General features: G+C 38.7%; 2 long non-coding RNA genes across 2 annotated transcripts; one reads left to right on the forward strand and one right to left on the reverse strand.

Moving 5' to 3' along the window:
- Nucleotides 1-54: 54 nt before the first annotated feature.
- Nucleotides 55-11,041, reverse strand: LOC122661101. Its single transcript, XR_006332827.1, has 6 exons — nucleotides 10,875-11,041; nucleotides 10,502-10,594; nucleotides 9,531-9,613; nucleotides 9,381-9,418; nucleotides 2,140-2,225; nucleotides 55-165 (listed from the first exon to the last, which is right to left on the reverse strand). It is a non-coding gene; the product is annotated as an uncharacterized LOC122661101 (long non-coding RNA).
- Nucleotides 8,280-22,266, forward strand: LOC122661109. Its single transcript, XR_006332828.1, has 3 exons — nucleotides 8,280-8,373; nucleotides 20,063-20,065; nucleotides 22,256-22,266. It is a non-coding gene; the product is annotated as an uncharacterized LOC122661109 (long non-coding RNA).
- The last annotated feature ends 420 nt before the right edge of the window (nucleotides 22,267-22,686 follow it).

Raw genomic sequence — 22,686 nt, forward strand, 5'->3', positions numbered from 1 at the left:
GCATAGCATATGCCAAGGAATTTTTCTTCTTTTTTTTTTTTTTTTTTTTTGTTTGGGAGGTGGGGTGTTGAGGAGGGTAACTGACCTGCTTTGAGCGCTCAATGGCCTTGTCAGTCTCATCCATCGTTTGGTTTCCTCTATCAACTAACTGTTGATTGGTCATAGCTGAAAAATAAATAGGTTTAGCTTAAAAAATAATTGAAATGAGCATGATTTTAAGATCTATAAATTGCAAAATGGTTAACCAAGCAAAAGTTCATATGCATCAAAAGCTCCAGGTTTTGAGCTAACATATATAACAGATTGAATCTACACCACCAACCAACATTGAAGATGCTAGATAAGTGAATAATAAATTCTAGGGCAAATCTATATTTGTGTTACTTCTCGAATGAGACTGAAAATACAATTACCTTACCATCAAACAGATGCCCACAAACTATGAGGCAAAGTTATCAAAGCATTGTCTACGCAAACGTCTAGGAATTCAAGAGCATGGAGTGACTGACCCATGCTGCATTAGTTGGGTGCTACGACAACTCAAATAATTTATCAAATACAAACTATTCAATGACTTTAGGCATTTACCACTTTGGGGATCTAAATGTAATTATTTTGTTAGAACTTGTTATCTTTATCATGTTCAGCATAAAAAGGCCGTATCCAGAGCACGAGGCTCCCACCACTGCAGGGTCTAAGGAGGGTCGCCATAATATACGCAGCCATACCCCTGTTTTCACAGAGAGACTGTTTTCAGACTCGAACCCTGACCACCTTGATCACAATGGAGCAACCTTACCATTGCGCCAAGACCCGCCCTTCTGGTAGAACCACAAAAATATAATGGCATTCACTACTTTGTTACACTAATGGCTGTCAGAAACTTTCCACTTTTTCTGTTAATGTGAATTTCTAATATAATATATCTTTCTTAATATTGTTGTCAGCATGCAATACAAAACCCTAACTTTTTTTTTTTTTAAAAAAAAAAAGGTTCTTTTTTCCCTAATCTTTGTCACCTAAACATCGACTGGTCAATGGCTCAATGCTTTATCTCAGAAGACCAAAACACCTGAGAATCAACTTGCTTGCTGCTTCTTCAGCCTTGGTATCAAGAACAGAATTTTCTGCAGGGAAAAATATTATCTCCACTTCCTTATAACCAATGAAACTTCCATGACATGGGATTTTAATTGTATGATTTAACTATGACATAATCAAATGGATCTCAATCCAAAGTATTTCTCATTATAAATCCCATATCTTGTATTTATCCAATTGCCAAGGCACTCTTTTTTTTATTATTTAATAAAAAAGACTTCATCTTGTTAGTTAACATATCATTTTCCTGTCCAAATATTCAACCAGAATCCGCTTTTTATTTGCTGACATTTTTGGTCTGTACGTATATGAGTATATCATGTGCCTGTTCTCTATCAACATGGTAATAAGCCTTCTAGAAATACCATCAAGATACTCTTTATTAAGTCTTCTGATAGCACAATAGGCATTACTTTTATAAATATTTTTTTAGTGCAATAAAGATTATTCCAACAGATGTTCCTTTAGTTTAAATTTGCTGAGCCTTTTGAGGCAATACAATTTGTTCCCTTAGATGTTCCTTTCTTTAGTATGGTATATTAACCTTTTAAGGAGCACACCACCACCTCTACAAGTGTGAAGCAGTAAAAGCCAATATATAAACATAGTGCACTGTAATGTTTCTTCAGATATGATACTCCATGTCTTCTCTGTGCTCAAGTCTCATGGAACAAGGCAGTAATTTATGGTATATAACGAACAAAAAAGGATGGTTTAAGTAACCATTTTATTTACTAGTTCTGTTTACAAATCCAAGCAATTCATCCCATCAGTTTCCTTAATTAAGAATTCACTGGCCTTCCCTGTCATATTTCTATATTGCATTTTAATCTCCGAATCATCTTCCCCGGCCAGTGTTACCTCAGAAAATGTCTGAATACCTCACTTACTTCATCTATGTCGTAAATCCTACCCAAACAGTGAGTGATGTATGCGATACAACTATTTCAATGTTTCCACTCTACATGAATTGATGGAAATATTAGACCATAGATAAATGGGGAAAAAATTGCATGATAATAGATGTTATATACTGACAAGAAGCCAGTAGGACATTCTGTTCATCCCCCTCAGGCCCATCAAAGAGATCAACTTGCTTGTTGTTTTCCAGATTACTTGCAGATCTGTTATCAAATCGACAATAATAAGAATAAAAGACAAGGAAGAAGGGAAAATATATACAATGTTATCAAAAAGTTATCTATCAAACAAAGAAAAACATAATTTCTTCAAACAACTAAATCTTATCACAGGACACAAGGACAACATGTTGAGATGTTGGGAGTTATAGTCTCGCATTGGTTTGTTTAGGTCCATGATGCCTTCATATACTTAGGAGTTCTCTCTATCTAATTCCTTAAGGTTTTAGGTTGGACCCTCCAACATGGTATTAGGCCCTAGGACCTTTGGTTATCCTCACTAAGTTGTCACTCTACGTGTAGAGGCAGGTATGCCGAAGCTACACGTGAGGGAGAGTATTGAGATGTTGAGAGTTAATAGAGTTACAGTCTCATATCAGTTTGTTCAGGTCCATGGTGCCTTCATATTGGGGGAGGGCTGATAGGGAAGAAGGGGTAACCTAAGAGGGGTCTCAGAGTTGCACGGGAGGGGAAGAAACCACATAGGAAGAAGGGGGAAAAGTCACACACACCTAGCCACGCAAGCCCTTCACAAACACAACCTCAATTCATTATCTCAAATCTGAGTGATAATTTCATGATTACATGTACTTAATAAAAAATAAACCCAACATGAAAAGGAAACTTACTCTAACTTGGAAACTCAAATTAATTAAGAAAATAAATCCTAGTAGTTATCTCCTACTTAAGCTATCAAAATAAAACATTGCTTCTTTTACCAAAATAATAATAATAATAATAATAAAACATTGCATTTTAATCCCAAAATAGAAAAAAAAATCCTAAAATATCCTACTAGCCCAAGTTCATCTCCGTCTGGGTTCCCAAACTGGTTTGGATTGGTCCAACATAGTGCACCTGCATCACATATACTTGAGGAGCTCTCTCCACCTAATGCCTTAAGGTTTTGAGGACCCTCCAAAGCAACAAACTATTGTAATATTGGGTGTAATATAGGTATAATAAGGGTAAATTTGTCCATAGGGGTATTATTGTCCTTGTACCTATATGTCAATTATTATAAATAGAATAAGGCTGTCATTCAACAGTCTCATTATTCCTCTCAATCATCATGGTATCCAAGCTAAGATCCATCTCGGGATCCCAGCCCTAGCAACCACCACTATCCTCCTCTTTTTTCCTCAACTTCCATCTTCTGCCTCCTTTCTTCTCTTCTATTGGGTTCTTAGATCTCTCTTGAATAAATGATCTAAGAGCCCATCTATCTTCAAATAGATTTTTTCAGGGTTTCTAACGAGATTGACTTTTTCACGATTTTGAGTTGAGATCGACTTTTTCAGGGTTTTGGGGCTTGGATCAATTTTTTTCATGATTTTAATCCCTCTATCGACCGTTGGTCCTTTGTGATGATCATCAATCCCTTTACGGCCTCATCTCTCCTTCGATTGTTCTGAGTTCTTTGTATCTACTGGAGTGGTAACCATGTTGGCTGATTCTACTGCATCAACTAGAATTGAAGGGTCTAGTCGTGGGACTCAAAATGGTTTCCCTTCATTCCTTGCTAGCTCTATTCAATTAGATGGGAGCAATTATTTGATGTGGTCTCGCTCCTGTTACTTCTCCATTGATTTACATGGTTATGCGGGTTATTTGACAGGTGATACTATAAGGCCTACTGCCACTGATGCTTTACATTAGAGTTCTAATAACTCCTGGGTAATGGCCTTTCTCATCAACTCCATGCAACTTCAGATTGATCGAGGTTATCTTCCCTTGGATACTGCAGCCAAGATTTGGAAATTAAATAGCCCAGGATACCTACTCCCAAGTTGGGAATGATGCTCAAGTTTACGAACTGTGCAAGAAGCTTCATGAAACCAAGCAACGGGACCAAACCCTCTCTCAATACTATTCTGAGTTGCGCATTCTGTGGCAAGAGCTTGATTTCTATAACACCTTCCAGGCAACCTGTGTTACTGATGCTACTACCTTCAAGAAATGGGAAGATTAGTTTTAGGTTTATAATTTTCTAGCTAGGTTGAATGTTGAGTATATGATCAAATTTGTGCCCAAGTACTTAGCCAGGGCCCTTTCCCTACCTTGGAGCAGTCTTCTTCAATCCAGTTGGAGGACAGTTTTTGCCATGCTATGCTATAGTATACTACTCAGGACCGTTCAACCTTACTTTCTAGGTCCACTTAGCCTAAAAGTAGTTCCTGTCGATCCAGTGGTCGTTCCTCTTCTGATAGGGAGCCAATCAGGTGTTACTACTATGGTAAGATACATCACACCAAGGATTTCTGTTGGAAGCTGCATGGCCAACCTACCTCCTCATCCTCATGAGGTCGTGGCCGTGGTCGATCTTCCTAGGTTGCACATCACACTGAGTCCTCTGAACCTGCACCTGATAGTACCGGTTCCGCTCTTTCTCAAAATGAGCTTGCTATGCTTAAGTGTTTGATGACTCGATTGGAGCCTTCCACTGCTCCTATTTCTGCCTCTACATCTACTCTGGTTTCTTCTGACTCTCACCCAGCCTCCTCAGGTATTCTTTTTGGTGGTCATTATGGATCAGTTGTCCCCTATCCTTAGATTATTGACTCTGGTGCCACTGATCATATGATCGGCTTCTGGTAAAGACAATGTTAGAGTGGTTGATGGCTCCCTCTCCTCCATTTTTGGAAAGGGTTTTATCATTTGTTCTCCCTCTTTATCCTTAGTATCTGTTCTTCATGTTCCAGATTTTTCTACTAACCTTCTTTCTCACTATGTCTTTCAAGATCTGGTGACGGAGAAAATGATTGGTTGTTGTAGGGTGCATGGTGGTCTTTATTTGCTCGACAATGATACTTCTTCAGTGGGTCAAGTTCATCAAGCCGGCTATCCTTCAGTATCTTCTGATTTGATTCTTTTGCATAGGTTTTTAGGCCATCCCCTAGTGGCACTTTGGTTAAAGCTTTTCCTGGTTTATTTCAGCATTGTAACCCCAAGGATTTCTTTTGTGATGCCCTTGTTTTGACTTTTGGCTAAGCAAACTCGTGCAACTTATCCCAATTTGAACAATAAAAGTTCTTCTCCTTTTATGTTAATTCACTCTTATGTATGGGGCCCTGCCGGTTGTTCCTCCATTACTGGCTATCGTTGGTGTGACTTTTATTAATTGTCATGCACGAGTTACTTGGATTTATTTGATGCATCGAAAGAGTGAAGTGTTTCGTTGTTTTTGACTTTTTCACACGATGGTCCGTACCCAATTTAACTCTATCATCAAAATTCTTCGAAGTGATAATGGCAAAGAATATCTTAAGGGTTCCTTTCAGTCTTATCTTGCCACTCAAGGGATTATCCATTAGACCAGTTGCGTTGATACACCAACTCAAAATGGTGTGGCTGAACGCAAAAATAGGCATCTGTTGGAGGTGGCATGTGCTCTTATTTTGAAATGAATGTTCCTCCTCAGTATTGGAGTGAAGTTGTTTTCACCACTACTTATCTCATCAACCGGATGCCGACCTATGTCATTAACTTTGAGGCTCTTATTGTGGTTCTCTAGGAATCCAGGGTTCTTCCACCTTTATTTTCCCACCTAAAGTCTTCGGATGTGCCTGTTTCGTTCGGAATCACCATATTCATGGAAAATTAGATCATCGGGGACTTAAGTGTGTATTCATTGGATACTCAGCTATCCAAAAGGGCTATAAGTGTTTCACCCCCTTCTCGTCAGGTCTTTGTTTCTATGGATGTTGTGTTCTATGAGTTTGCTACCTACTACTCTCCGGTACCTCTTCATGGGAGGGAATACTTCTTTGTTTGACGAAGATGTGCCTCCAGTTGTTCCTACTCTTGGCTCAGACTCTACTTCTACTTCTCCAGTTCCTTCAGTAGGGGGAGTCCTCTCCTATTCAAAGTTCAGTCGACCATGAGAGTTTATGCCCACCATCATCGTAAGCAACAAATAGACACCATCCCAGTGACACCTGTGAAACCTACACCATCACCTAGCCAGTCGTCAGCTCCTGATCCAGGTTTTAACTCTCGGTTAGGTAATACTTACTCTGATTCTCCTATTATTTTTAACCCATCTCTTGACTTACCCATTATTGTTTGAAAGGGAACGAGATCTTGTACTCAATACCCTATTGTTAAGGTGGTTTCGTACAAGTCTCTTTCTTCTTTATGTCATACCTTTATGTCTTCCTTGTCATCTATTTCTATTCCCCAAAATAGGAAGGAAGCAATCACAGAACCGCAATGGAAAGAATCCATGATTGAGGAATGCAAGCCCTAAAAAAGAATGGTACTTGGGATCTGGTCGCACTTCCACCACAGAAAAGGACAGTGAGTTGCAAATGGGTTTTCATAGTAAAGCAAAATATGGAAGGTATAGTGGACCGTTACAAGGCTAGGCTGGTTGCAAGAGGAATTATGCCGACTTATGGTCTAGATTACCAGGAGAAGTTTGCCCCAGTTGCAAAAATGAATATCATCCATGTGATTCTTTCTTGTGCTGTGAATCCTGGATGGGATTTGCAACAACTTGACGTCAAGAATGCATTTCTTCATGGTGAACTAGACGAAGAAGTGTACATGATGATTCTTCCTGGTTTCTCATTTCAGAAAATCAAGGGAAAGGTTTGCAAACTCACAAAAGCTCTGTATGGGTTGAAGCAATCTCCTCATGCCTGGTTTGGGAGATTTCACAAAATTATGGTGTCTGTAGGTTACACCATAGTTCAAGATCTCTGCGAGATCTCGCTTTTAACTCGATCTCATAGGATCTCGAGATGAAACGCCATACGATACACAAATATGTGATTATCTTGCTCGAGATCTTGATATCTTGCCAAGATCTTGAGCTATTTCTCGTTTCGATTCAACTCGGTAGAACCAAAAAGCTCATAATACACCATAACCTAACGAGATCTCAACTCGCTCTTACCTGTCTCGCCTCTGTGAAGGGGAAACTCCATCTTTGGGTCATTTTTTTCATTTCTTGTGGAAAATCACACCTCCAACACCGCATCAAAGCTTGATTCATTAAAGATTAAAGTTTTTAATCTCCTCCAAGCTACATCTCAAGAACCTAAAGTAACTATTCATCTCAAAAACTATATTTTTCATAGAAATATGATCTAAACTTGTATACTACCAATTTAGGGTCCGTAGTAAAAATAACATTTTGGGTTTGAATTTGTAAAAATTAAGGGTTCCACTGTGTTTAGAAGGCCTAAAATAGGGGGAATGTCAAGTTTCAGCCCCTATCTTGGCCATATGGCCACCGAAGCTTACCATCGAGTTCAGTAAAAAAAAAATACTTGATCTCGCAGAGATCTCGCCAAGATCTCAGTTTCGTGGCCTGGCAAAACCGAGACCTAAAACCTTGGGTTACACTCAAAGTAATTTTGATCACACCCTCTTCTTTGCAATCCTCATTGCAACTAAGAGTAAGTTGCATTACTTTGAGATCAAGAACCTAGGTAAGCTGCATTACTTTCTTGGTATTGAGGTTACCCGCTCTACTAAGGGTATTTTTCTATCTCAACAGAAATATATCCTTGACCTTCTATCTGAGACAAGGATGTTGGGTTGCAGACCATTAGATACTCCTCTTGAAGCGAACATTCATGTCACTAGTAAAACTAGTGATCCAGTGAATAAGGGACAGTATCAAAGATTGATTGGAAAGCTGATTTACCTATCATCCCACACTCACCCTGACATTGCCTTTGTTGTTAGTCTAGTAAGCCAGTATATGCATGATCCTTACTCCTCACACTTGGATGTTGTGTTCCGAATCATGGGCTACTTGAAGTCTGCACTAGGAAAGGGAATCCTCCTCTCTTCTCATGGCCATTTACGAGTTGAGGTCTTCACCGGTACTGATTGGGCCAGCTCTCTTGATGATCGGCAATCTATCATTGGACACTATTTATGGCACTTTTGTGGGAGACAATCTGGTTACTTGGAAGAGTAAGAAGTAGGCAATTGTTACTCGGTCTAGTGCTAAAGCTGAATTTTGTGCCATGCCCATGGCATCTGTGAGTTGATATGGCTTTAAGGTCTCTTAAAAGACCTGGACCTTCATGTTTCCCTTCCTATGGTGCTTTATTGTGATAGCAAGTCTGTGATTAGTATTGCTCACAATCTAGTCCAGCACGATCGCACCAAGCATGTGGAGATAGATCGTCATTTCATCAAAGAAAAGTAAATCAAGGGCTGGTTTGTATTCTCTTTGTAAAATCTGGAGATCAGTTAACAGATGTCTTTACAAAGGGGTTAAGTAGTAAGTTGTTTCATCCTCCTAAATGCAAGTTGGGCATGTGTGCCATCTATGCACCAACTTAATGGGGAGTGTTGTAATATTGGGTGTAATATGGGTATAACGGTAAATTTGGCCATAGGGGTCTTATTGTCCTTGTACATGTATGTCACTTATTATAAATAGAATAGGGCTGTCATTCGGTAGTCTCATCATTCCTCCCAATCATCACAAACATTTAAAGAAGACCACTATGAAAATAAACACTATTCTCCTAAATTTTCGAGGGAGAAGAATGAAGCAAAGGAACAGAATAAAAGACATCCCAAAACATAGATATACTGAAACCAGTTTGACAAGGACTTGCATATAAGGTGAGTCGTCGGAAGTGAAGAAGATCACAAAGTCTATCCAATTGATGTCATATGCTCTAATTTTAAGTTCAAAAAGATAGGAAGAAATCAAACAAATTCAACATGTCTCCACATTGTTCTCAAACATAATCTCATAGTACAGCTCTGAGTTACGGTATAGAGGAAAAAGGAAAACAAGATCAAGTCAGGTTTCTAAAATTGTAATTTGTACATATATTGGATGCCATATTTTATTAAAATACCCGAAAGATGCTTTTTCCCACACACATTGTGACAGAGTAGAGAAGGCAAGCTGATAAGGTAGAAGATGATCTGTTCCAGATGTAAAACTGGTCCTAACGTAAGTTTTCTAATTGACATTTCTATCCAAGAATTCTAATGCAGTAACATCATAAATTAGTAATGAAAATAATAGCGAACACACGCTGATTAACCATTACAATATCAGATGGTAAAACAGGTTTGCAAATGCAAGGACTTTCTGCATTGTGTAGGTTCTAAATACAGATAAAAATGGAAATTTTTGACATATAGTTGTAAACTCACTATTTTTTTAGAGCAACATAGGAATTCAATTCCTTAACCTACACAGCAATGAAAAATGATAATTCTTGCACATGTTACGTTTTTGGAATATGAATTTAGAAAACCATTAGATGCCCAAATAAAGATATAACTTAAGGAACAGAACTGCACCATTGACTGTTTTTTCTCATTGAGCATCCTGTTGGTGTCTGGACTATTTCTACTTTCCCCATCCTTCACTTCTCTATCGAAGCCTGGATATATAAGACATTAACCATGAGAAAGGCTGACTTGCAAAGTATAGTTCCCTATCCCTGCCTAACTTTTCAAGAAATTAGCTATTAGCTATGAAAATAAGAATAGTATAAGCATCCTATGTATCACATTATTTAAGACAGTCCTGAAAGTGAAGTCAAAATTACTAGAGAAAATTAGGCATTAGGTTCCAAGAATCAACTAATTAGGCCCTTTCTCAATGCAGTATCTCCACATATGCAATTTGTAAAACTTATCTACAATACTTCGAATAAGATATCTATGAAGGTTGAGCATCATATAGAAGATATTAAGTCATGGTCAAAAGAAGTAAAGAACTAGGAAACACAAATCTCATCCCTCCCCCAGCCCCAAGGAAACCTGTATTTTATATTTCTGGTTTAGTATAATTTACCGGGGAAGACAAAAACCGTGACAAGTGTTGTGCATAAAATCATTTTCCTCATCAACTGATCACTTTACTTCTCCCATTTTTCTCAACCTGGAAACTATGATTGAGATAAGGGTAGGCCTTGGGGCAACGGTAAAGGTTGCTCCATTGTGACCAAGTGGTCATGGGTTCGAGTCTGTAAACAGCCTCTTTGCGAAAGTAGGGGTAAGGCTCCGTACATTATGACCCTCTCCAAACCCTGCAGTGGCGCGAGCCTCGTGCACTGGGTACGCCTGAAAATTATGATTGAGGTCTCTTTAAATGAAATTTTGTTTCTTTTGCATCTTGTTCTCCATTCTATAGACAACGAATTACATGCCTTGGCCTTATGACTCTGCTCCAAGCACATTTCAGAGCTCCAAAAATGTAAATGAGTATCAATCTACCAAATCAACATCAAACAGAACACACACACACACAGGCCAAGAGATCATACCTCTTCCATTCCCTCATCTTTTCTGTAAGTTCTTCCAATTGCCTAGTTTGCCTGTTTGGGTCCTTAATCTTCTCCAACTTCTAGAATCCATTTCTGCTCAAGGAGAATGACTAAAAAGTTCCATAAATACCCGTGTAGAACTTGTAGGATCACATTTTCACCATATTAACATATACAAACATCTGTCAAACTACAATGAATGAAAGAAATTGAAAAAATAAATTTCCTAAACTGCAATACTTGTTGCTTTCGTAATTGTTAGTCAGCTGAAACAAGTTGAAATCATTCATCAAAGATCCCAAATCTAAAAATGCATTACGCATCAATATATCTCTACTCCATTGAACCTTGAAATGTAGCTAGTCGAACTTACGATAGAGCCCGGAAGATATCAATAATTTGTCCATCAATTTCAGCTAGCTCCTCACTAATTACAGACAACGAATCCATCCAAATAATGATTTTCTAGACTCACTAGTTTAGTTTCAAGATAAAAGCTGCACTTTCCAATCGAAGAATGAATCTCTGATATCAAATCAATCAAAACATCAAAATGTTCAAAATGTAGATCCTCAGCAAGTCTCCCAAGTAAAACTTCAAAATTGATTCAATAGCAACTGACTTAGTAACGATCTCTGGTTTTCCAACCAAAGAAAAAAGATTTCAAACACCGAAGCATCAATGTAAAACTGATTTCAAATCGAAGAGAAGCACAAATGTTTAATCGGATCCAATGAATGCAGCTTGGATAACATAGTTGAATCGATCGGGGAAGCGGTAATCTAGAGTTTTTGGGCTCTCCCGATCTTCTTTGCAGGGGAAACAAAGACAATAAAAGCACTTCTTGTGATCTTTCAAACAGCTTTTTTTTCGAAAAAAAATTTTAGGTGGTATAAAAATGTCCCGAACTCTAAGCCATTTAAACCTCCATTTGGTACCGACTACACGCGTTTAGATGCTTATACGATAGCCAACGAAATTGTAAATCAGCCTTTTCAACCATGAAATTTGACCCTTTCCAACTGGACTGGGTAAGGTAGGCCGTTTAAGGTTTGGACTTGAGAGTCAAGAGATTTCACTGGTTAGTGGTGACACCAAAATTCAATCATAAGGTCAAATCACCAATGGTGAATCACTTAGCCATGAATGAAGAAGGATCCAGCTCCATTCCAAGAAGCTTAGCGCCCAGGGAGTGCCCCAAGGGCATCCAAGTTAAGGATTGGGTTGTGCCACACACATCTCGGTGCATGCCTAGGGATGTGTGCGGCATAGCCCAACGTCTGGATGCTCCCTGGGCATGCTGGGCTCCCTGGAGGGGAGCTCAATCCGATGAAGGAAATTAGGTTCTAAGTTTCAATTATTGGTAAATTGGGTTTCAAGTAGGGGTGTCAATGAAGGATTAGGACCGGACTGGATCCAACCCACTAGGAACCAAAATCAGCGTACACATTAACTTTTGTAACCGATTATCTTATTGGTCTGGACTGATTCTGGTCTAGTTGTCCCAAAGATTCCAAAACCAATAGACCAATTAAGAATTGTTAGAACAGTTAAGGAATTGTTTCAAAATTCAAAGAGGCACATCTCTAACCCTACTCATATATAATTCAAAGATTTTAAGGGAAGAGCTAAAGGGGAAACTTGGGAAGAGAAGTCATGCGCTTGGGATAACAATTGTTTTTGGGGTTTTTCTCTAGCATCTGGTAAGAAAAAAAAAAAGATCAAGATTTTGTTGTTAAGAGCTTAAGGTGTTGATCGAAAGGTTTTAAGATGTTGAACTACTGTTGGACTCTAATGAAGATCACCTAGATAACTGAAGGTTTTGTCTAAGAGCTCAAGGTCTTGAGATTTGAAGGTTCTATCTGAGAGCTCAAGGTCCTGAGATTGGAGGGTCATGCTCGAGAGCTAAAGGTCATGAGATCTAAAGGTTATGTCTACTAGTTCTGAAGCTCCTACCTGATAGTCTGAAGCTCAATCGTCTTTGAATGTGGCTTTGAGTTGTGATTCGTCATTGTATATTCATTAAAAATAAATTGAGAATAGAAATGCATTCTTTGTCCAATAGTATGGCCCTTGTGATGAGAGCATTTGCAAAAGCATTGATAGGGGTGAGATTTTCGCCTTTCATGTGGGGGTGACGTAGTCATTTTTCCCATCATCTTGTGTCTAGGTGTAGGGACCACACTCACGAATAGAGTCTTTTTTTCCATTGAGAGTATATAACTTATCTCAATTGCTTAACCTTTGATGATGCAACCACATATAGTAGAAGAGCTTGAAGTACCAACAGAATTCACGTAAACTTGGTAGGGCTGAGTTGTGCCACCGGTCACTCTCCTTAAAATCATAGTGAAACCCTATGGTGCAATAAGGGTTTTAGTGAATTGACCTCTAAGATGAAACAACTCCTTAGGCCTTCTAGTAATTGTTGCACTCACTTATCGGGTTGTGTAGGGACACACTCAAGTGCTCAATCAACCAAAACAAAGAAACAAAAAGAACTCTTAAAATAGTAAGCAAAAGGTATCAGAGAGCTTGTAGAACACTTAGAATAAATATCTAATGCGTCTAGGACATCCTCTATATATAGAGGAGAGATGCTCCTTAGAAACACTTATCCAAAAAAATCCAAAGGATGTGTTTCTCGATAAGAGAGAAAACGCATAAAAACTAATCGTTATCGGGGTCCAATGCTTTCTAGACAACACACAACAAGGGATCCCTGATGCAAGTAATGCACTAGATGGCATCGGACGACGCTAGAAAAAACACATCCAACATCGGACAAAGAGTAGTGTATGCTAATAAGGCTCTTGAAAACCCCAGACTTTGCGCACTCACTGGCCGACATCTAATGGCAAACCACCGATGTCAAGAAAAGTCACATTTTCGTTGAAATCCCTATCCAACGTCGACAAAAGAAAAACCAAATTCAAGTCTAGTTTGGAGCAAAAAGAAACTTCACACACACCATGCCACTCCACGATCAGGCCTGGCCTAGGTCAACACGCACGTGTCCCCATAATACTATATGAATTGCACACTCCTCTCTTCTATAAGCAATGTGGGACTAAATATTTTTCACTTTGTTGCTTTACAAAAGCAACACATAGAGGGTCAACGGTTCAAACCTTGTGAGAGACAAAAATAAGGAAAACGAAGGATGTATTTTGAAACATATTTTTCCTTTGAAAATTCATTTAATACAACAATTCCCCTACAAATTACAAAATACCAAATAAATAGAACAGAATGACTAAGCATATAAGAACACTAGGACACCTCATTGTAGACATCTTTTGGACTTGAATCTACACTAAGCCTAACAAGCCACGCTTTAGAGTACGATTGAACTTATACTTCTTGAACCTGTTCTTATTAGTGTTACCAACTAACTTGTCATCCACATCCTAGCATTCGACTTTATTAGTGTCCCTTTTGAAAATGTGGATATTTTTAAGTGGCCTTGTCCCAATCTCAAAATCATAAACACCTACAGAATTTGCCTTCAAAATTCTTATTGAAAGTGGTAACACTTTCTAAGCCACTTAGTTCAACCTATATTGTGCATCACAGTTAACACACTCTGTCACACCCCCGCTCCCTACACCTAAGGACATGAGACCGGAATACCCTGATATTCCACACTAACCCCAAGGATCTACACTTTGCAGTACTATGGTCACTGATCCCATATGACAAATAAAATCAGAGTGTGTGCGGAAGCTATATAACATATGTAATTTATTAGAGTGTCGAAGCTAAACATGTGATATCGTATAGTAAGTGGCATCTTATTCCAACATTTCAAAGTTTGTAACACAATAACTAGCTTTACATATAAACACAAGTAAATAAAATCCAAAAGTTAAAATAGTATTTAATTACAGTATTTCTCAATGATAGTCCAAAATCCAAATGGGCCTCAAGCCCGCACTAAGCCACACCACGAGAACAGGGCTCACAAGCGCACTCCGGTCCATGCTCCTCCTCACCAGGAACATCCCAAGCGTCGTAGCCATCAACGCACAAATACGCTGAATCACCATCGGCCGGTGCCATCATACCTGCAGTCATATCTAAAAAGAGAGGTCCTTCGAGGGATGAGCTTCCAACTAAGTCTAGTGAGTAATTAGATCATACAAGCATACGCACATAATTATGAATGCACATTCCATCAGGCCACAAACTAAAAATAATAGACGAATCCCACAGTGTCCCATACCACCAGGACAATTCGTACATCAGATTTAGTTTACAATCATGCATATGAATGAATTTTAATTTTAGTATGCCTCCACCTAATAATCAAAATGCCTAAGTCCATGAGGTAAAGTGCTACTGCAACATCCCTTAGGTTGTATCCCCCATGAGTAAAAAATAGTGACAATCTGGCAATAATAACCAAAATTGCAGTTGAAAACCTGCAAGACCGGATCCCTCCATCAGGTTATCTGCAAGCCCCAGAGATAACCCAAACTCTCACCCAAATACGGTGGTTTGTTGAGAATGGCACCCCAGTCCGTCAAAAGTCAGCACCGGTTACCCAACACCTTTCCCCTTGTTGGTAAGGGGTGTAGCACTAGGGAAAAGTAATCCTAACCATGCATCTAAAAAGAAGGGTGCACGCTCACATGTAAACCAGAGGTTGAGTCTATAGTACCAAAATCAAGGTCGGCCCGGCTATCCTCTCGCCCCTCTAGCTTACACATGCACATATGAGAGTACGACGGATGTGATACCGAATAACGGTCGACCTGATCACAAACTCGTACACTCATGGCGATCTCAAGTTCGACGCCCACTCACGGCACTTGGATCCCATCAATTACATTCATCGCATAAGCATTATATTTCTAACACATAATCATTATTCACATCCACATCTCATCGTATATTCATCATAAAACCACATCTCATGTCCATGTCTCATTCATAACCAATATCCACATTCTCAATAATAGTTCAAGTATAATCGTAAGTCCCTAAACAACTGGCATTCAACATCATAACCATCATTCTTACCATGATCCATCATTAGTAACATGTATTGAAATTAGCATAGGTCATCATATGCATGAATGGCATTCCACACAGGTCATCACAAAAATATTCCATAAATTAAATCCAAGTATCTAATCCACTCACAATTGTCGAATTGATAGTAAACTCAGCTTTCATGCAATGTACGCTCCTCCCATATGTGTGCGCTAGCCTAACATATGGCCAAACAGGTGTACAATAGGTGAGAGAGTGTCAGTGTCCAAGGTTTGAAGTCAAAAATCCTAACTCAGTTTAAGTCTGACCCAGGCGGATCATATACTTGGCAGATGATGTGATTGTCTGCCAGGTGGCGGATTGTCCAAGCAATACCCTCCTCTAAATAGTACAGGCAGACTGTGCAGTTTTAACCTGGCGGACGATGCCACGATGGCATTGTCCGCCTGCTGTATCATCCGTCAGAGTCCACAAATGTAGGAAATGGCTTGGGTTGTCTCCAAACTTTAGTCAATGCTCAAGGTTTAGCAGGGGTCAATGTGGGGTGCCATTAGCCTCCAAGGAAGCTACCAATTCAAAGGACTTGATCCAATTAGGATCCCAAAGGGTGGATTTGGTTCCTAGCACTAAAATTCCCAAAAATGAAGGTCTATAATGGGGCTTTCATGGTGGTTTGGCCATGGAATGGGTAAACAACAGATTAGGATCATAAAATAACATAAATAACATCCAATAGAAGGCTTAAATACATTAGAACAAGAATCCTTATCCTTGTTAAGATTAGATAGGTATCTACATCAAGAGTCCTCAAATTGTAGGTTCATTAAGGGGGTTCATGGAAACTATACCAATTAGCTATGGATAGGTGATCCCAGGTCAATAGTTGGTGTCTTTAACATCACATAGAAGGTCTCATTATAGTAGGATAAGAAGCCCTAAGGTTTGGCTAAGGATTGGATAGGATTCCAATCAAACACAAATGAAAATAATCTAGAACTAGCATAGTTTAGCTTACTTACAATGGGGTTAGTTTAGGACAGCAAGGGGGCAAGCTTCAAGGTTGGGATTGAGCTGCAAATCCTCCTTCCCACGAGCTCCAAGGTCTAAGGGTGGCTTCTAGGTTGGCTAAAGTGAAGTTTAAAGCTCAAGGTTGGCTCCAATGGAGGTTAGGGTACTCCCTTCCTCCCCTTCTTCTGCCTTCCTCCCTCTTCTTTCTCCTTCTTCTCTCCTTTCTTGCTCTCCATGTTCTCTCTCTTCACTAGGGTTAGGGAAATGAGAGAAATGAGGAGAGGCTGAGTTCTTACCATGTTTAGCCAAGGATCTTAGGTATTGTTTGGTTGAGGGCTTATTTAAGGTCCAAAATGGGTTTGGATCATATTAGAACCCAAATAGGTCTTAGGTTAGAGGTCTTAGGGTTTATTTAGACCACATGGGCCACAAATGGTCTAAAATAACCATGGGTTAAGTCCTAGGCCAAGGCAAGATGAAACCAAACCAATATTACGTTCACAGAAAAGGATTTTACACTAGGCGGATGATGTGGGCAGACCTCCGCCCAATGTTTTGGCTATAACTCGGTTAATACATAACGAAATGACGTGATTCAAAATGCATTGTAAACTAGACCTAATGGGATATACTTTTTATAAATAAACCTTTGACCAAATTATAAGGAAGGTCCTTTAAATTGGGTTAGAATCTGGTTGTTATACAATGACAGTAAATAAGAATCAAATTGACTCCGATGATCTCGCCTACTTCGATGATTTAGGTATTGAGAGGGGTTCTAATTGGAGTTTTTGTACATGAAAGGAGGGCATACAAGAGTATAATTAATATACATAGAACCAATCATGCAAGATGAGCATACAACAAAGTACAAAGTCGTAGTCTAAAGCTTATCTAGTCAAAGTCTTCCTTCGAGACTCTAAAGGTTATCCAAGCTACACTACCACATGCACACAAGTATCATAAGGACAAATTGGGTCACAAGTATAGCATTCCTAACACCTTATAAGAATTTTGTCCTCGAAATTGGCTTATCGGATGGGTTGAAGAGTTGTGGGAACGTCGCCCGCAATTTGACCTCAAACTCCCGAGACACTTCCTTGTTGGAAAGGTTGTTCTAATGCACCTTCACCTAGGTAAAGGGGTGGTTGCGAATGTGGAGTTTCTTTGGGTTCAAGATCTTGGCTGATTGCTACTCTAGAGTTAAGTCGGCAGCCAGTTCGGGCTGCTCCTGAGTCAAGACACGAGTCGGGTCCGGGAGATATTTTTTCCACTGATACGTGGAATACATCGTGGACTCCTGCCAATGATGGGGCAGTGTCAAACTACATGCTACCTACTCGCTACGTGCCAAAATCATTTATGGCCCAAAAAATCCCAGCTAAACTTTCCTTTCTTCCCGAACCTCATCAGTCGTTTGGTGGGTAATACTCGAAGAAGATACATGGTCTCCAAGTACAAACTCTAGGTTCTTCCATCTAACATTGGCGTAGCTCTTCTGCCACGACTAAGCCGCCAAGATACGATCCCTCAAGAAATCTACCTTCTCACAGGTAGCCTGGGTTATCTCAGGTCCAATTTATTTCTTTAGGAGGTTGGGCGACTAGTTGACCATCCATGACACACCTAAGGAGAGTTCTCAAGTATCCAAGGTATGATACTCAAGTACTTAGTTCAACTCCAATTGACCTAAGATTTTCTCCAGTACACTTCACATGCATCTTAGGTGAAGTTACAAACCATCATACACCCAAAAGGGGCTTCGCGTAATCCCTACGATCTTCTTCACACCACAGCACGTACATGAGGACTAAGGAGTTGTCATTACTTCCAATTGACCTCTTGACTCTAATGTCTCACGAATCACTGGTGTCAACAGTCACCTAAGCAACACCCACAGAAAATTCAAATTAGCCCGGGATTTTAGGTGCAGGTGTAACACTCTACATTTGTGAGTTGTGGTTGGCTAAGAGTTTATAACCCATCCTCCTTTCATTATGGTGAGTACTACTTTCTCATCTAACTAGAATGAGTCAAAAATAGTAATACTATGCAAGTCACCCGATGATTCCAATTTTATCTGTTGAACCAAATTTTAGGAACTCTTCTCACATAGGTGGGGTATCCATCACATGACTTATGTCATAGATCTTAAGCTCATTTCTTTATATGTCTTATGCATAATTGTGGTGGTTTGAGCATTTGTAAACATATCAACCTAATTGTTATTTTTTTTTTTACTTATAAAATAATGCCTATTGCTCCTTCAGTAACATATCCTCTTCCCATTACAACCTGACTTAAGTTAGACTGTTATTGCAAAGGCAAAGAGTCAGGTCAGTACGGAGAGGAGACTTACATGCCTCCTCTTCCTAACTGCTGCTCATATGCAAAACTATACATCAACTAGACGTGTTCTAGCTATGACTATTATATCTATGGGTGCAACTTCTTGTCACCAAACTAGTGAACTAAGAAGTTGCATTGTTACCCCTTTTAATTGCCATTATCTTATTCCATAAAGTTATTCAATGCATTATTTATTTAATGCAATATTTATTTGAAATGACAGCATTTACGCTCATTGAAAAAAAAAAGTATATTATCTTAGAAGGGCAAAAAAAAAAGATTACAACTTCTGAGTTCACCACTTGGTTACAATAAGATTTTCCTTATACTATTTAGAGTTTCTTTTATATATTTTGAAATAATTGATGGTTTTCTTCTGTGACCCAATTGTGGCACCTCATGCAACTCAACAAGGAGGAAACAATTCACCTCAACTATTAAGAAGTAAGGGCATAATTAACCATGCGGGCTTACTCACATAGTTTTTGGTATCGGGACCTAATCAATCGATTCATATCAAGATCACTCTGACACCCACCTAATATTGTATTGCTAACGACCCGATACCTGCCTAATACTATATCTGTTCTATCAAAACAAGGGAAGGAAAATAGAAAAAAACAATTACTATGTTCTATGATATCTTATGCTATATGCTTTGGATACATGGAATGAGAAATCAATAGATTTTCAACAAGAAAGTTGGAGGAAGGAGGTTGCTGGTAAGGACTTGTTCTTTGATTATTGGCGTATACTAGAGGATTCAAATAAGTTCCTCCTGCAGAGCAGTTTGGATTGAATTTTCAAAATTTGATATTTGATTAAAGGGAGCTCTATTGGTCATAAGATTTGCCTCAAATGTTATCTTTTTTTTTTTTTTTTTCACATCTTGTGAAGTTTTATCTCTCTCTCTCTCTCTCATACACACACAATCTCCCTCACACACAAACACACCCACATACATTCTTGTCCCCACATACATTTACACTTGTAAGTTTACTAGTATGTGATTACAGGCCTCACTTGAGGGGACGAGCATTCCACCAATTATTCAAGGTTCTACTCTTCTTGTTCGGCAACTCACTTCAATTGAGATGCAAGAAAGACATACGAAAGGGATGTGTTATAATTGCAATGAACAATTTGTGCTAGGTCACCATTGTAATAAGTTATTTCCCATTTGAAGGGGATTATTAAGCTGAAGAGGACGTTGATAATTCCGAAGTTTTTTTTTTTTTTTTTTGAGTAAATATAATTTCGAAGTTATCATGAAGCAATTTCTAGATTTAGGCCTTGAGAACAAATCCAATTTTAAGGGGAGAGGAATGTTACTTGTAGTTAACATGTGTCATTGGGTTAGTAGTTATCTCTATGTTGTTATTGTGTTAGACTTTTAAGTCTTTATCATGCCAATGTGGGTTAACAGTGAGAATTGTGGTAAAGCTATGTGTTGTGTATTCACTAGAAGAGGTATGAGTACAAGAGTATAATACACTTACAAGGAAAAGGAAATAAATGGTAAGAGTTATACAAGCAAACTATAAGGTATACAAGGAATGAAAATATTCACAAAATATACAGCTACCCCCCCCCCCCCCCCCTTCAAACTCGAGATGGTGAATGAAACACTATTTAAAGTTTGGTAAGAGCTATACAAGTAAATTGTAAGCTGTACAAGGAATGTGTAAAGCTAATTAAATATACAACTAACAAGTAGAAGAGTAGTGGGAGGAGGAAGTGGAGTCCTTGTGGGTTGTTGTTAAGAGGCCGGCTCAGGTTCACATACAAGAATGTTCTCATACGCCTGCAAACCTCCCAGATGGAATACTCTAGATTCTATCTGGATGTATTGCCTAATTCGAAGGTTGTTTTGCCTATAACTCCACACAGGCTTCAAAGGCCGATGATCTTCGGGGGCCATGAACCCTAGCCCTCACTCACTATCTCTCCTTATTCATTCCTTTGGGTTCGATGCAAGGATAATTAAAAAAATAAGTCCATTAAATAATAAGGTACCACATCGACTTGCTCTTTATGGTGTAGTAAATATAGGAATTGAAAGCTAGACTCCTTCACCTATAGACGTTTACAAAATTATATGTGATGCCAGTTTGATTCTAGATACAGACAAAGGAGGACTTGGTTTTATTGAACATGATCATTTTGGTCGGCCAGTATTTTCTGTCTCCTCTCGTACTACATTCAATTCTCCTATTGTTGGGGAAGCATTGGTGATTCGATCATTGTTAAAGTTCATTTTTTATGTAGAGGAAGTGTCAGCACAGTTTCTGGACTCCTTGGACCGGCAGAAGGTGACCCAGTCCAGCAAAAAATATTAAAATTTCCAGGGCTAACTTTAGGATGACATAACTTTGCGCGCACTTGGTCGATTGGCTATTATAATAGGTTTTCGAGAATGGGAGACAAAGATCTACTGGGAAATAGGGCTAAGCCCATTCAACAAAGGCGTTCTTCCAAAATTTCCTTTGATTTGAAGGTCGTCAAGGGTTTCAAAGTTTTGGTGCCATTTTTTTGAACTCTGACACAATTGGATTTTAGCACACTTTGTAAATCCAAAAATGTATTTTAACCTACTATTTAGGGTCTCTTTGGATGCTTATAATCTGATTTGGAATTTAAGAAAATTGTCGTTTCATCTCCTATGTTCTTTGTGAAATTAGGACCCGTTTGTTGGCTGGATAAAAATGGGATAGGCAAAAAAGGAGTGGGAAAAATGTACTATTTCCCTACAAAGTACCAAGGATGTGTGTGTTTAGATACATGGGGTGGGCAACAAACTCATTAAATACATTTATTTTTGTTTGATGAGGTGGCACCCCTCTTTTTCCCATCCCATTCAAGTCCTACCAAAATTTATTATGGCACTATTCATGGAAAAATTAATTTTTAGTCTCTCTCTTCTCCTCCTATTTCCTTTCTTGTCCATGGAGTCTCACCCCATGTTCATTTTCTCTCTCCCACTAAATCCCACCCCACTACAAAATGCATATTCCATTATTTCTTTTTCTTATCAACCCAACCCACAACATGTGAGACCTACCCTCACAAGACTCCCACTCTTTTTTCTCTCCCACAAAAAGGTTTTCTTACCTTGTGGATTCAAGGGTTCGTCTGTGCTAAAACAATATCTAGCCCCACATTATTCAATTGCGTCAATTTTTGAATGTGGCGATAGATTTATTATAGAATCAAACAACAAGGATGTGATCTCCTATCTTTAGAGGGATATTATTGATCTCTGATTATCAATTTCATTATAGAAGATATATTATATTTATCTTCTAGTTTTATTTCATGTATTTTTAGTTTTATTCCAATTTCCAAGGGAGTCAGTGACATGTACAACAATTTAACTCACTTCCGATCCATGGATTCAAGTGATATGTGTTGTTCCTGCCATGAGCTTCACACCCTAATTATGAATAAAATCTTCTTCTAATAATATACATATATAATCTTTACCAAAAATATAAATAAAAATTAAATGAGTTCATTATTTCCACAGTCTGCTCTGTATCATTCGTAACCATAGTTTGAGGAAGCGCTATCGAAGTGGTTGGATTGGCCGATTCACATCGGTATCAGTCTCCATTGATACCAATTCCTGGCCGATCCCATATCAATGGATTCGAACAAACAAGGTTAAAAATGTAAAAAAGTAAGTTTTTAAAATAAAATAAAAAAAACATGACCGATTCAAATCGATACCATTGGTATCCGTCTCTGCCGATACCGATACCATTTTTTGTGTGTGTGGTAATATACCGATACCAATTACTAAACCCACTTATTGTTCTTAATAATATTTC

This window comes from Telopea speciosissima, chromosome 1 (assembly GCF_018873765.1).
Source record: "Telopea speciosissima isolate NSW1024214 ecotype Mountain lineage chromosome 1, Tspe_v1, whole genome shotgun sequence".
Classification (NCBI taxonomy): Eukaryota; Viridiplantae; Streptophyta; class Magnoliopsida; order Proteales; family Proteaceae; genus Telopea; species Telopea speciosissima.